The sequence below is a fragment of the Oryctolagus cuniculus genome, chromosome 9, assembly GCF_051225735.1.
Source record: "Oryctolagus cuniculus isolate XC-2025 breed Fujian yellow rabbit chromosome 9, ASM5122573v1, whole genome shotgun sequence".
NCBI lineage: Eukaryota > Metazoa > Chordata > Mammalia > Lagomorpha > Leporidae > Oryctolagus > Oryctolagus cuniculus.
The window spans coordinates 69,810,344-69,826,637 of NC_142875.1; the positions used below are offsets into that span (position 1 = coordinate 69,810,344).

Here is a 16,294-nt window from a genome sequence, read left to right on the forward strand (position 1 = left end):
CCTCCCAGAGGCCAAGGCCGGGGGCGTATCTGGTGATGGAGACAGTTGGAAGCAGTTCAGCCGTGGCAGCTGGCACTGTGTTTATTCCATCTGCTGATATTTAGATTGTGGTGGTGAGGGCAGTGTGCCGGATGATGCTGTCAGTTCACCACCATGCAACAGGTAGCCTGCTTTCCAGCTACTTTGCATGACAGCCAGACTTCCTGGCATCAAGGCTTAGCTATTCACAGAGCCCGAGGCAGCACCACTCAGCTGCTTCCACGTGTTTAATGCTAAATCTAAGCTGTGGTAGAAATGCCCAAGATAATAGTGGCCACAGTGACGTGCTATTTTGGCTTACTGAAGATTGAAATTTACTTTTCACTGTAGATGGTTTGTGGAACAGTTTAGTAAATTTCATACCCTACATGTCTTATCAGTCACCAGTATTGTTAGGGAGAAATTAAATATTTTCAAAGTCATTGAAGTTCTTGTAACATTTTGAATGAATTTCATTACAGTCAATACTTTCTTTCCCAAAGACACCCTAAATTTATTTAGTCCAAACTTTGGGTTGCCTAAAGTCATTATGGTTCAAATTATACCAGTTTATGCCAATATAAATTGTTACAGTATGGAATATTATATTTTCATGTGTGGCAGTCCATCTGGGAGATCATCTGACAAAACCCAGTTGTTGAATTTACTTCTAGTTTTTCAGATCAGAGATTGATTATGAATGAAGTAAAAAAAAAAATGGCAAAGAAGCCACAACCAAATGTATGATTATAGCATTAATTCTATGGTCATTTTTATATGAGTGTGTGAAAGACATTAATGGGTTCTGATTCTTGGAGCAGATGGTACTGGCCCTGCACCAAGCTCCGCAGGATGATGTCCTCAGAGTGCGGATGCCAGGTCCTTGCTCATGCCTTGACGTCCATACCTGAGGAGTAGGATTTGCTGAAGCCGTCTGAGGACAGGTTTTGGAGGCAGGTTCAGAGATCCTAGACTTGAGCATGCGCTTCCCAAAGAGGGAAGGTTTGATTGGAAATTACCCCAAAGGCTTAATGGGATATTAATGAATTAATTAATAATAACTATGTATTTAATTGACAGGTTAAAGTATTTAAAGGATTAAATTTTAAAAGGGAGAACTCAGGTCTCCCAATGGAAGATGACCAAATCCTATTAAAATATCCCTACTTCTGGTAAAACAGTCAACCCACAAATATTTACAGAATGCCATCCATGGTCAAAATCTGCATCCAGAATTGCTCCTTAGAGGAATTTCATCTGTACAGAGAATCCACATCACATGGCAAGGCCAGAGCCCGTTACAAGGGCACCCTGCACAGCCTCAACTTAGTAACAGCCCTGACTTGGGAATGGAGCATCTTCCAGTCCACACTACCACTAAGTGAGGGAATTCAGTGACAATAATAATTTCAGCTGCAGTTTATGGGACATTTACAGCTTTACAGCAGGAAATGGAAAACAATAAGTAAGACACTGTAAAATAAATTGAGCACATAGCTTTCAGTTGCATTTTCTGCCCAGTGGTACACAGGGTTTACTTTAGGAAATGACAGGACTTATTCAGCCCGCCAGCAACTTCCGAAGAAATCTCTCTCTTTTTTATTGAAATGGAAACGAGAGCCCTGTTGGATATACTCAGGGCTTAGTAATTTATTTCTTTGCAATTTCTAATGGGGGGGGGGGCTTTCATGTGTGTGTAAAGGGTTTTTGAAAAAGTCTCTTTAAATATTTACACACCATCTTATACCAGAATGAAACTCTGTTATGAATTTGCATCTGGGTATTAGTGTTAGCTGCAATTTATTGAGTGTTTATAGTGAGCCACACCCTATAGTAAATGCCAAAAAAAGTACCAGCTTATTTAATTTATTCAACACTATGATATAGGTACTATTATTATCTTCATTTAACAGATAAAGAAACTGAGGATTAGAAAAATTATGCAGCTCGCCTACAACACTGCCACTAGCAAGAGCTGAACCAGGAACTCTGATCTGCCCATCTCTAGGGCCTGAGGACTTAATCTACTCCACTTACTTTCTCTCTATGAGAGAGCTTCAAAGTGTGCATGGGAAAAATGCAATTAGAATATGTTTATTTTGGGGCTGTGCTGTGGCGCAGTGGGTTAACACCCTGGCCTGAAGTGCTGGCATCCCATATGGGCGCCGGTTCTCGTCCTGGCTGCTCTACTTCCAATTCAGCTCTCTGCTGTGGCTTCTGGGAAAGCAGTGGAAGTGGCCCAAGTTTTTGGGCCCCTGAACCCACGTGTGAGACCTGCAGGAAGCTCCTGGCTCCTGGCTTCGGATCAACGCAGCTCTGTCTGTTGCAGCCATCTGGGGAGTGAACCAGCAGATGGAAGACCTCTCTCTCTCTCTCTCTCTCTCTCTCTCTCTGTGTGTGTGTGTGTGTGTGTGTAACTCTTTCAAATAAATAAATAAATCTTCTAAAAAAAGATGGTTGTTTTGGTGCAACCAGTCTTGAAATCCATGCATGATTTTTTGTAATGTTCATTTTCTTGAACATTTTGAACATGGATTTTTTAAAAAATTGCATCAAATAAGTCTATCTTAATTCTGTTTTTCTAGGAACTTTTAAAACACTCCCTTGTATATCACAGATTTCACAAATTAAAGCTTGGGAACTCCATGGAGTGATGTTTAAAGAGTATTTAAGTAAGCAGTGCACACTACAACTCCTATGTGTATTATAGTCTCTTTAGAATAGAATTTCTTTAAAACCAATACGATAGAGGTTTCTGAATAGTAAACTCTGGTCTCCAAACTAACTAAATTTTCCAGGTGCTGTTTCTCCAGATTTTAAGAGAGAGCAAGGCTGGAATGACTTCTCCCTTCCTTGGGCTTCAGGACTTTAGAAAATGTCCTGGATGCCCCACAAGTTGGAGAGTCCCATATTTTAGCATTGATAGTATGTGTTGTCTGAATGGAGTGGGCCAGGCTGCAGTGGGAAGAGCATAGGATATATAACCTAAGAAGTTCAGGGAATCTCTTGGCCCCACCCGGCCCTAGAGTTTCTTTTCTTTTCCTTTTTTTTTTTTTTTTTGCCAGGTAGAGTTAGATAGTGAGAGACACAGAGAGAGTTATAGACAGTGAGAGAGAGACAGAGAGAAAGGTCTTCCTTCCGTTGGTTCACTCCCCTAATGGCCACAACGGCTGGCGCTTCACCCATCCAAAGTCAGGAGACAGGTGCTTCCTCCCGGTCTCCCATGCGGGTGCAGGGACCCAAGCACTTGGGCCATCCTCCGCTGCCCTTCCCGGGCCATAGCAGAGAGCTGGACTGGAAGAGGAACAACCGGGACTAGTACCTGGCGCCCCAATTGGGACTAGAACCCGGGGTGCAGGTGCCGCAGGCAGAGGATTAGCCATGTGAGCCACGGTGCCTGCCACTGTAAGTATGGTTATCATTGAATGAGACAATCCGTGTGGATAGAATGTATGTGTTATTATTTTGGAATAGTGTAAGGTGTCCTGCACTGCTCGACAGTGAGCTGGTGCTTTACCATCCTCTGTTTCTAGGGCCTGTGCAAGTTATTTTTCTGAGAGTGCTCTATCCACCAGGATCTGGCAGGAAACAGATGGTGCACTCCCACTGGGAAGAGTTTAATAAAGGGACTGTTTACAAAGGTGTGTGCAGGATTCAGGAAAAATGACAAGGGATGTTGCAGTTTCCCAGCCGGGAGCCATTGTCAACACTGCACTGAAAGGAATGAGGCGAGGGACTGTTCACCAGAATCCAGGCAGTTTTTGGAGAGGCCCACCTGTTAGGAACTGTACTCTTTGGTAGACAGACTTAATCTACCCTCTGAAACCTAGCAGCGAGAGGTCTTGGGCAAAAGAAATCCTGGTTGTATTTTACTCCCTCCCTTAAATCTCCTTCAGGTACTCACCACTGGTTGGAGCCAAGTGGAAGCCAGAGGGAAGGGGTGATCTTGATGCAGTTCACATGAACCAGCTTCCATGGCAAACACAGGTGGAGAAGAGTGCAGTGTAGATCTGGGACAAGCAGGGTTTGGGCTCAGCCTTGTGGCTCTCCACAGGTGCTAACCAATAGCCTTCATCACTCTTGTCAGATTTAGCCTAGGGTCAGCCCAATGCAAAATTATGTGGTAGTTGGTGACTCTAGCCACCATCCTCACATATTTTCTGCATTTCAGAAACTCTACTCTCTACTTGCAAGTTGTCTTCTGTCCTTTTCCTCCTCTAAGTCTTCTTGTGAAAAAAAATTAATACATAACACTTAAATGTCTTATACCTATTTGTTGTATTCAAATATGCATATATAATTTTGCTCCTCAGATGGCTTGGTTGTTACCAGTCTGACCACAGATTAATGTCAAGGTGGGGCTGACGTGGTGAAGCAGGTTAAGCTGCCACCTGTGACGCTGGTACCCCTTTTGGGTGCCAGTTCGTCTCCCAGCTACTCCACTTCTGATCCAGCTCCCTGCTAACGCACCTGGAAAAAAGCTGAAGATGGCCCGAGTGCTTGGGCCCTTGCACCCATGCAGGAGATCCAGAAGAAGCTCCAGGCTTCTGGCTTCAGCCTAGCACAGCCCTGGCCATTGCAGACATTTGCGGATGAGCCAGCAGATGGAAGATTCTCTCTCTCCCTCTCTCTCTCTCTCCCTCTCTCTCTCCCTCTCTCTCTCTCTCCCTCTCTCTCTCCCTCTCTCCCTCCTTCCCTCCCTTCCTCCTTCTCTCCCTCTCTCTCTCCCTCTCTCCTTCTCTCCCTCTCTCTCTCTTTCTCCTTCTCTCCCTCCCTCTCTCTCTTTCAACTAAATAAAAACAAATCTTTTTAAAATACGATGTAAAGAACAACACCCTGAATGCATCAGAAAGTGAATACATGCAAACAGACTATGGAGATTAGTAGGCACAAAGATGAAAGGCCTTGACAAGGTATTTAGCCTCTTATTTCTGATTTATAGCCTAAGAGCAGGCCATAGGCAATGCCCATATTTTTCTGGTCTAAGAATTAGAGGAAAGAGTAGAGAGCAGTCACGTCCAGGGGAAAAGAGAGAGCCAGAGAGAGGAGCCACAAATTCTGTGCACCAAAGTACCCTAATTTCTGGCTGAGCACTGAACCATGTATGTGTGTAGTGGACAGATTGTAGCCAGTTCAGTAAGGGATAAATGACTGAACTGAGAGTGAGCTATTGCCCCTAAGACAGAGATTGCAGTTGCACCTAAACAGAAGGATCATACTGTTTGGGAGAACTTTGATAGAATTCAGAATTTCCCAATAACACATTTTCAATGTCCAGAGTATCAGCCACAATTACTTAACAAGGAACACCAATCAGATTGTTCACCTCTTCTCAAGAGAAAATGTGACCAGTGTTGATCGTCCCTGAGGTGAATCAGATATTGGAAATAGCAGATGTAGATGTTAAAGCAACTCTCCTAGGAGTAAGTAGGGGGAGATCTGTATCATCAAGTGCCTTTATTAGAAAAAAGAGAAGTCCAAGTCAGGACTTAAAGTGCTACTTTAGAAAGGTGAAAAGATTAGGGAAAATTAAACACCAATTTAGGCAAAGAATGGAACTAATTAAGAGAAGAACAGAAATCAACAGTAGAAAACAAACTTAGAGAACCTATACTAGGAACAGAGATGCACTTTAAATATACAGACACTATGGCTGGCACCATGGCTCTAATCCTCCGACTGCGGCGTCAGCACACCGGGTTCTAGTCCTGGTTGGGGTGCCGGATTCTGTCCTGGTTGCCCCTCTTCCAGGCCAGCTCTCTGCTGTGGCCTGGGAGTGCAGTGGAGGATGGGCCAAGTGCTTGGGCCCTGCACCCTCGAGGGAGACCAGGAGAAGCACCTGGCTCCTGCCTTCGGATCAGCGCGGTGCGCTGGCCACAGCACGCCGGCCACAGCAGCCATTGGAGGGTGAACCAACGGTAAATAAAGACCTTTCTCTCTGTCTCTCTCTCTCACTGTCCACTCTGCCTGTCAAAAAATAAATAAATAAACAGACACTGGTAGATGTAAAGTTTACTCTTAGAAAGATCCAGAACATTGATAGATCCATAGCTGGATTGATCAGGAAAAAAGAACATAAATTACCTACATCGGGACTGAGAAAGAGGATATCATCATAGATCCCGCAGACATACAGTGAGGTAATACGTTGACAACTCTTGCCTGCAGGCTGCTGGTCACCAGGAGTCCAGTGTGCAATCTTAAGTGACAGTTCAATGGGACTCTCGCTGTGCCCGCTGGCGAGAATGTGCTCTTACAGATCCAAGGCCTCCAACTCTGCAGAGCCTGGAATTGTGAGGCCAGGAAGGACAAAATCACCCAGTGGGTACTGGAAGTAATGGCAAGTGGGGCCTCTCCTGCTTCCATCCCTTTGTTTACACATTTTATGCCCTGGGACATATGCAGAACTATTTGGTTGTGGATGTTCAGGTACAGGAACACCATCATTGAGAACACTCGTCCAAGATCCGTTGTACAAACACTGAATATTCTCCTTCATCACCATAGCCTGATTTCCATAATTTTCACCCCCAACCATGTAACATACCTCAGAGCAGACTCTGCTTAAAGTGTTTACTTTTGGAGGGGAGAAAAGAGTGGGGTGGGAGAAAGAACAAAGTTTGTCTAGGGAAGACAAGCTCACCGCATCCTAGCCACATGCTTGCTCTCCTGTATTTCCCTGTCTTCCTTGCAGTTCATTTGGGACCATGAATCAGTTCTGAACAATAAATTGTGAATAGATCTAGATTGAGGCAGTTAAGGCCAGGCTTGTGGCCTCCAGGGCTTGTTTTCCTGATATGTAACAGTAACGTTAGAGCCACATGTTTCAGAGAGTATAGCTTTTAGTTACAGGAGTGCTGTCCACCACACATCAGTTGTATGTAGTATCACATTAACCTTTATTATGCTAGGCCTCTACAAATTCTGTTCCATTTGTTGTGGTAACAAGGTTTGATTACCTTAATTAATAAATCTATTCTCTTCATGCCTAACCATCGACACAAAATCTTTTAGGGCCCTGATTATAAATGTTTTTACACCTAGAAAGATTAGTCAACTAAGAATTTGTTGTGAATTATTATGCATGCAGAATCAATGTTAGGTGTTCTTGGGTACCTACTCTGTGTGGATGGAATCCTTTTTGCAGGTGGGTTATGGATTCCTTTTCATCGCCAGAGGAGTGGGGGTTAAGATGTGTTAGAAGTGTGCCAGGTTAGCTTTGGTTAGTTCTTACCTGGACCTGGAGAAGGTTACAGGTGGCCCAGATGTGTAGAGAACGCTCAGTGCTACATAATCAAGCTCCTTTCCTGCTGACTTTCTAGATCTTTGTTAGTCCCATTCCTATAACTGGAATGTCACCCGCTAATCTCCTAGTCTATGTGCATGGTAGATTCTTACCGTGTCTTTGCTGTCAGCCATGAACACACCTCCTATCGCCCTGTAGCACCTCATCTGGTTGCCTCAGTTTTGGAGATTTCTGAGCAATTCCTGTTGCGGGGGTCATTGGTTCTTTCTTTAGTCTCTCTTATCAGTTCAGATGCGATTTGCTTTGAACCCACATTTTGTTGCTTTATCCTTAGAACTCTTTTATCCTCCTCTTCATCCTTTTTCTAAATAAAAATTGAATTCCTGGATTGGAATAATCAATATTTCTAAGATTTCTAATTCTGTTTAAATTGATATACAGATTCAAAGCATTCCCAGTCAAAATTCCAGTGGACCCTTTTTTGGGATAGAAATTGGGAAGCCAAATCTAAAATTTGTATATAAATACAGAAGACTTAGAATTGCCAAAACAAGTTTGGACCAGAATAAAGTTGGAGGAATTGCACACTAATTTGCATGCTTATTATAAAATTGCAGTTCATTAGGATAGTGTGATAGTAGTGTCAGGAAGGAGAAATGTATTAATAGATAAAATAGAAAAATAAATCTGATATGTATGGTCAGTTGATTTTTGATAAAGGCTAAAGGAAAGGATAGTTTTTTTTTCCCCAAAGATCCATTTATTTATTTGAAAGGCAGAGCCACAGAGAGGCAGAGGCAGAGAGAGAGAGACACAGAGAGAGGTCTTCCATCCACTGGTTCACTCCCCAGATAGCTGCAACGGCCGATCGGTTGTGCCAATCTGAAGCCAGGAGCCTCCTCAGGGTCTCCCACGTGACTGCAGGGGCCCAAGGACCTGAGTCATCCTCCACTGCCCTCCCAGGCCACAGCAGAAAGCTGTATTGGAAGCAGAGCAACCGGGACCCAAACCAGTAACCACATGGGAAGCTGACACTGCAGGCAGTGGGCTCACTTGCCACACCACAGCACAGCCCCAGGATAGTCTCTTTTTTTTTTTTTTTTTGACAGGCAGAGTGGACAGTGAGAGAGAGACAGAGAGAAAGGTTTTCCTTTGCTGTTGGTTCACCCTCCAACGGCCGCTGTGGCCGGCGTGCTGCGGCTGGCGCACTGGGCTGATTCGAAGGCAGGAGCCAGGTGCTTCTCCTAGTCTCCTAGGCGGGTGCAGGGCCCAAGCACCTGGGCCATCCTCCACTGCACTCCTGGGCCACAGCAGAGAGCTGGCCTGGAAGAGGGGCAACCGGGACAGAATCCGGCGCCCCGACCGGGACTAGAACCTGGTGTGCCGGTGCCGCAGGCAGAGGATTAGCCTAGTGAGCTGCGGCGCCGGCCCTGGATAGTCTTTAACAGCTGGTCTTCAATAATTGGATAGTCACTTTTCTTTTGGATTTTCTTTTTTGTGGTCATTGTGAGTGATTGCTTTTTCCTTTTCTTAGTTTCACATTCTTCCTTTGTTCTAAAACTTAGACTGACATCTAGCTTTGACAATCATAGTATGTTTTATTTTCCTGAGGGGGGAATAACTTATAATGCTGTTTAGTTTTGTACTATTGGTGTGTTGGTGAATTTTTAAACTGTGTGCGAACTGCAATAAATTATATGAACTGAGAAAAAAAATAATTGGATAGTCACTTGTAGAACAACAACAAAAAAACCAAACCAAACAAACCTTTTTCATTCAAACTTTGCAACAAACACAAACACAAATTGGATCTAGACCTAAATGTAAAATCTAAAAATATAAAATTTCTAGAAGAAAACATAAGAAAAATTTTTTGATATTTTATTAGTCAAAAATTTCATGAATTCAATACCAAAAAATAATCAGTAAAAGAAATTAAAACTGGGGTGAGTGTTTGGCCTTAGCAGTTAAGCCACTAGCTAGAATGTCTGTATAATGTATTGGAGTTGCTGGGTTTGAATCCTAAGTCTGGCGTCTGATCCCAGCTTTCTACTAATGCAGATCCTTGTAGGCAGCAGGTGACAGGTCAGGTAGTTGGATCTCCTTCCTACCCTCGTGGAGCCCTAGATTGAGTTCCCAGCTCCCAGCTTCATTCGGCTCAGCCTTGGGCATTTTGGACATTTGGGGAGAGAAGCAACAGATGTAGTCTTCCCTTCTTTGTCTGTCTTTGTCCCTTTTTGTCTTTCAAATAAACTTAGTCCTAAGATCACCTTTTAAAAAAGATAAATTAGACCTTACCAAAGTCAAAAACATCTACCCCTTGCTAGATGATATTAGGAAAATGAAAAGACTAGCTACAGATTAGAAGAAAATATTTTCAAATCACATATCTGATAGGAGACTTGAAAAAAGAATATGAGATTGGTTTAAAAAGTTTGGGGGAAGCGGAATTGAGTTTATTTTAATGATCTCAAAAAATTTTGAAACCCATATATATAAGAGGGTTGTCAAAAAGTTAATGAAAAATGTGTATTATGAAAAAACTATGCATGGATTTATTTTTTGCACTAATATAAACTTATCTTTCAATTCAATTTTCCATGAATTTTTGAAATGCCCTCATTCATAAAGAACGCTGATAACTCAGTAATTAAAGAGCAAATAACCCAATTAAAAATGAGCCAAAGATTACAATAGGCACTTTACCGGAGAAGACATATGAATAGCAGATAAATATGTTTAAAATCTCAACATCTTATTCAAACATGTAACAACATGAATGAAACTCAATGTAAGTACACTGATAGAAGTAGATAAAAATGAGGACTTCCTGTGTGATTCTGTTCATACACACCATCTAGAAAATTCGTACCAATCCATAATGATAGAGAGCAGGTATGTAATTGCCCGGGCAGTGGGAAATGATAGAGGGGAGGATTTCAGTGGGGCTTGAGGAACCCCTTGGGATGATGGATATATTCATAATGTTGATTGTGGTGATTGTTTTAAGGGTCAAATCTTACAAGGCTGTACATTTTAAATATATGCAGATTATTATAAGTCAATTACACCTTTTACAAGGTTCTAAATAGCATTAATAATAGAGAATGCTCGTATTTATTGGAGGCAAGCAATTGATCCTGTACAAAGATTCAATTCTAAAGCCAGAATGCCTGGGTTAGCAATTCTGTCTTCTCTTTGCTTAGCTGTAAGTCTTTGGGCTGGTTAACTCCTCAACTCATTTTTCTACGTATAAATGGAGAAACCAATACCTACCTCAGTGAGTTGCTGTGAGTGTTAAGTTGGTTTTTTAGTGTAAGGCTCTTATGTTGGAAGTATTCAAAACATGCTAAATTACTACTGCTAAGCCCTATGAAACAAATATTGTATATCCTTATTCACAAATGAGAAAACTGAACTGCAAAGAAGATGTTTAACTTATTTCATGTTGTTTTCATAGGTGGCAAGTAGCAGATCCTCGATTTGAATAAATGCAGTCAAACTCCAGAACCCACACTTTTAATCCCATGAATAAGTGCTAACAGGTGGGGCACTGACTCAAGTGCTAATAAGAAAGTTGTCTAGACAGTGCCCATGTTTTCTGAGCATTTTGCTCTCTGAGATGTGTGAAACCACTGAAGACCAACATGTTTGGGCAGCTTTCTCTGAGTTCTTGTAATTACTCCTGGCAGTCATTTCATTCTCACCAAACCTATTTCTTCCTTCTGGGCATAAAGTCAAACTATTTCCCAGCCCTCTTGTATCTTGTGAGGTCATATGACTAGTCTTACCAATGGAACGTGAGCAGAAGCAGTGTGTCATTTTTAGGTCAAGGCAGGTAAGAGTGGGTGGGCTTTCTCCATCTTATACTCTGTCTCCACCCTTATCTTCTGGTTTGCTTATAAGACAGAAAATTTGCAACATAGGAGGAGCCTGGTTCTTGAATGGCCACCTAGAACAACAGACACTGATGATTTAAAAAAAAAACAAAACAAAACAAAACAAAAAAAACCCTAGGCTTATATTTTATATGCCTTTAAAAATTAAATTATGTTGTAATTTATTTTATAACAAACTCTGTCTTTAGACCAGCTTTAGGTTTACAAGAAACATTGAGAATACAGAGTTCTTACATACCTTGCATCAAACTTCTACTATTATTAATATATTACATTCATTACAATTAGTGAACTGAGATATATCAATACATAATTGTTAGCTATTATAGTTCACAATTTATGGAGATACCCTTAGTTTTTAACCTAATGTCTTTTTTTCCTTTCCCAAATATCATCCAAGATCCTGCTTTTAGTCATCTTGTCCCTTAGACTTGGTTGGTACAATTTCTTGAATTTTCTTGGTTTTGATGACTTTGACAGATTTGAGGACAATTGCTCAGGTGTTTTGTAGGCTCTTTTGTGATTAAACTGGAATTATTCGAGTTTTTTTAAGATTTTTTTAAAAGATTTTATTTATTTGAAAGGCAGAGCCACAGAGAGGCAGAGGCAGAGGCAGAGCGAGAGAGACCCAACTGGTTCACTCCTCAAATGGCCACAATGGCCAAAGCTGGGCTGGCTCAAAGCCAGGCGCCAGGAGTCTCTTCCAGGCCCCCATGCAGGTACGGGGGCCCAAGCACTTGGACCATCTTCAGTGCTCTCAGAGGCCACAGCAAAGAGCTGGATTGGAAGTGGAATAGCTGGGTCTCGAACAGAAGCCCATGTAGGATGCTGGCACTGCAGCCGGTGACTTTACCAACTATGCCACAGCACCGGCTTCGGGATTATTGGTTTTGAGGAGGAAGACTGGAGAGGTAAAATGCTATTTTCATCACATGAAGGCTATCTATTGTCGATGCCAATTATCATTGTTGATGTTAACCTAGATCATCTGGCAAAAGCAGTGTTTGCCAGTTTTCCCGCTCCCACCTTCCATACTAGGCCTGTTTGAAAGAAGCTAGTAGGTGCCGCCAACACTTACACAATGGGGAGTTGTCTACTTTACTGTACTTTATCAAATATTAGTTTGTGATATATTGAAGATGAAAAAAAGAAAAGGTCCTCCAAAATGACTCATTTGAGAAACACTGACCCAAAAATTCTGCGTAAGGGTATAGAAGCAACACTGGGACCATGCCCAAGGCGTATTGGCTTCAATCCCAGCTCTTTCAATGTCCCAGAGCCTAACTTGAGCATCCTCTAGTCATGGAGCCAATTTAGCTGACTGTCTAACACCATGGACTACCCCATGACTTTCTATGGATTCTACTGAGTGTTCAAGTTGTGGTGGGCACTTCTGGAATATCAGTCTCCTTGCACCTTGAAATGTTAGATTCTCTGGTTACTATTTTAGATCAGCTTAAGTAGCAAGCAAATTCTGAGATAGGGATACACAGATTTTTGAGGGAACAATGGAAGGGCTGGTTGGGCAGAAGGAAAAAAAAATCAAACTACAAGGCAGTCCAAACAAAAGCCTCTGCCAACTGCATGGGGAGTGCTGTATCTGAGGTGGCCATTCACAATTGCTCTGAATTTAGGCAGAGGGATCGGGCTTTGAATCCCTCACACCAATGAGGTATTGGATTGGGTACTATCAATATTTGAGAAGGCGATGTGAACACAGACATAACCTAGAAAAGGATTTAGCTGAGCCATCACTAACCAACACTCTTGGCAGTTGGGGAATGAGCTCCTGGGCCCTGGTGGAGGGCCTGGATGGCAGTGCCCAGTAGCTGCCACAAATACTACTGTTTTTAATTCACCTGCCTTGGTGTTGTGTGTGTATTCTAGGAACTGGCAGGTTGTTCATCATACTCTCCCTTGCATCATTAGTTGTTTCTAGTGCCTGAATATACTAGTTGTCTTTTGGGTGTGGATGAGGTTATTGAGGAATAGGATGCTGAAAAGAGAGGCCATATAAGGTAGTGCATGGTAGGTTTCAAAACAAACCAGGGAGACAGTTACACAGCTCAGAAGGCCAGAGATGATTCAGTTTCTTGTGGGTCTTGGAAAGCTTAGAGATGATGCCCACAACTGAAGCCCCATGATGGCTTGACAGAGAGAAGCATGTCAAAACCTCTGCTGGGCCACTGGTGATAGAAACTGTGGCTGCACCACTGCCAGCCCACATGTGGTCCTGTTTACTGCCTTGTCACTGCCTGATGACCTTCTCCAGACTTCCCTGGCAAACCAGCTGAGTTTAACTTTTTTGTCTGTTGCCGTGCATAGAGCCCATTTCTATACAAGCTTGGAATCAAATATTTTCTGGCTGGCTCCTGACTGTGGCGTTCCCAGACACAGGTGGCATGTGGGACATTCCGCCCACTCTTCTCTCACTGCAAACTTTGAGCTGAGGCCAAACCTTCCAAGTGCTAAAGGGATTTGGGGTTGGCAAGTACAGGGTAAATACTGTCTGAAATCAGACACCTCTGAGATATTCTAGATCTGTATTCTCAGGAGCTTGTGATCCTGGAGGGTCCTCCTTGCTCTTCAGTGTTCTGAAACCCACCCCATTTATGTAGCTGTTAGTTGAACAGTCTGTGCTTTGCAAAGATATAAAACCTATTAAGTGAATGTAGTAGGACCCCAAGTCCCTCATTTTTATGGACAAAGAGACAGGTTCAGATAGAACTGAGTTGCCAAAATCATAATGCTGTGGTTTGATCTTCTATTTTCTAGTACATGTTCCTTGTGCATTATATTTTCACCATGCAATAGAAGGCAGCTAATTACAGAAATGTGAGGGAAAGAATGGCAGTTTCTGTCCTTTCTCATGTATCTATCTTTCTGTGTGTGTGTGTGTGTGTGTTTTACTGGATTTGTAAAATAAATAAATAAATAAAAACTTGTTCCCGTTAGTTGAGATGTAATTGCCTTTGGTTATGGAAAGTTACCCATAGCTTACTCCCATGGCTAAAACCAATTTTCTGAATCCTATTTCGCTGGTGTGTTAACATTAGTGAACAAAGGTCTTCTTTCCACAGTTAGAAATATACTCATAGGACAACAGTCCTGGAGAAATTTGACTTCAATTTGAACCAAATTATGAAACTTTTGGATAAGATGCTTTCCTGAGAGCAGGCATTAGTAGAGGTGTGAAGAGATTACAATACTTCACATTCTCTATTCTAAGTTTATAATAACACTGGGCATTGTTCCATTTTACTATGCAGGAAACTGGGTCACAAAGAAGTTAAGTAATTAAGCCAGGTCCCCTAGGGTTAATTTTGCTAATTAAATGTCAGTGCTGGATTTATCTGGCACCAATGCCTGTGCTCTGTATACTACTCAGTGGTTCTCTAACATGACATGAAAATTTCCCAAGAAAGTTATTTAAAAAGCAGATTTTACTCAATCCAGAGATTCTGATTCAGTGAGACTGAAGCAGGGTCAGGAATCTACATTTTTTTTAAAAAATGTAGTACCCTCTGTGTTTCTGCTGTGTGCCATGTGGGACCTCTGCAGGGAAAAGGTAAGACAGGAGTGGGAGGGGGGCAATGCGTGAAGATGGCAGGTGCTCCTCCTTGACAGTGTGAGGCGATGCCAACCACCCCCTGGAGTCCTCACAGCCTCTCTCCATCTGGCTGGAGTTTGCTGACTCCCAGGGAGTCCCCGCATGCTCTGCTAGAGGAACTTTCACTAAGGCAAGCCTTTCTGGCATGAAATCCAAAGTTGGGACACAGGTTTCAAAGTTAGGAACACCATGCCCTGTTCTCATTCAAGGGAGGAACATTTTCCAACCATCATCTGAGACCAGGGATGGGATCCTTGTCTCTGTATCTTCAATGTGTAGAACAAATGGCCTGGCCAGGGCAGGGGATCTGTGTTCATTGGGTCATGAAGGCAGTGGCCATGCTAGGGTGTTCAGTGGGTTAGAGCTGAGGACTTAGGTTTTTAAGTATCTCCTGTCGGGTGTTGCACTCCATTTTTTAGGAGCTACTTCTCTGGCAGGTACCTCGGAGGAGGGCATTGCTGAGGGTCCCAGAAGGAGCCAGTTCTTGAAGAGGGACAATGATGAGTGTCTGGAATAGTTTTCCCCTTCACAATACTTTATAAATTGAATCTCATTTACTTGTGAGAGAGTACTGGAGAGATTAAGTATCTAATACAGCTGGCCTGTAATTATTTCTCAACTTCAGCTGACCACTAGTATTTCAGGTGGCTCCCTCCCAATCCAGTCAGCAGTAAGTATCATTAACTTGCCTTCTAGTGTTTCTTCCAGATCATTGGCATGAGCTGAACAATCAGGAGATTCCCAGAGCCTGAGGCCTCATCAGAGTCTGGTCTTCTGGTTCCGAGACAGTCACATGACCAGGGCTGCAAGGTGCAGTGAAAGCCTCTGATGATTTTCTTTTCTTTTTTTTTTAATGATGATTTTAAAAAATGTGATTGATTCCATGTTTCATAGAATCCCCAGCCTACCCCTACCTCCAGCAGGACACTACACTTAAAGGAAACCACACATGCAGACACAGAGAGCTGATATTCAAAACCTTGTTTACTTGAGTTTCAGGTCCTCTTTCTGTCCTCCTGTCCTGTTGCTCAGAAGATGGAAATTGGTCCAGCCACAAATTAGTCTAAAAGAGGAGGCAAGACGTGCGGAGTCACGGTGGCAGGGGCATGCTCTCCCTCCAGGAGGCAGCTGCTTCTCAGACGCATCCAGTGTGCCTCAGGAGACAGCATGGGCAGTGGGCTGACCCCTGTTCTCATTCTTCAGCAGAAGTGACAAATATGAATGAGATTCTCAGACCTTTACATGTTGGTTTTATGGACTGAATGTTTTGTACCCCCTAACATTCGTAAGTCAAAGCCCTAACCCCCGTGTGAGGGTATTAGATTAGGTCGTGGTGGGATTAGGGGCCTGAGAAGAAGAGGAAGAGAGTGATGCTTCTTTCACTCTCCTTGTTTGCATGCACTAAGGAAAGGTCACGTGAGGACATAGTGAGAACGTGGCCGACTGCAGCCAAGCAGTGGGCTCTGACCAGGAACCAAATCAGCTGGCACCTTGAAATTGGACTGCCCAGCCTCCAAAACG

General features: G+C 42.9%; 1 long non-coding RNA gene across 1 annotated transcript in view; it reads left to right on the forward strand.

Moving 5' to 3' along the window:
• The first annotated feature begins 15,771 nt into the window (after window positions 1–15,771).
• Window positions 15,772–16,294, forward strand: part of LOC149124599 (uncharacterized) — a 154,641-nt gene continuing 154,118 nt past the window's right edge. The window contains exon 1 of the long non-coding RNA XR_016213301.1: window positions 15,772–16,294. This is a non-coding gene — a long non-coding RNA (uncharacterized LOC149124599).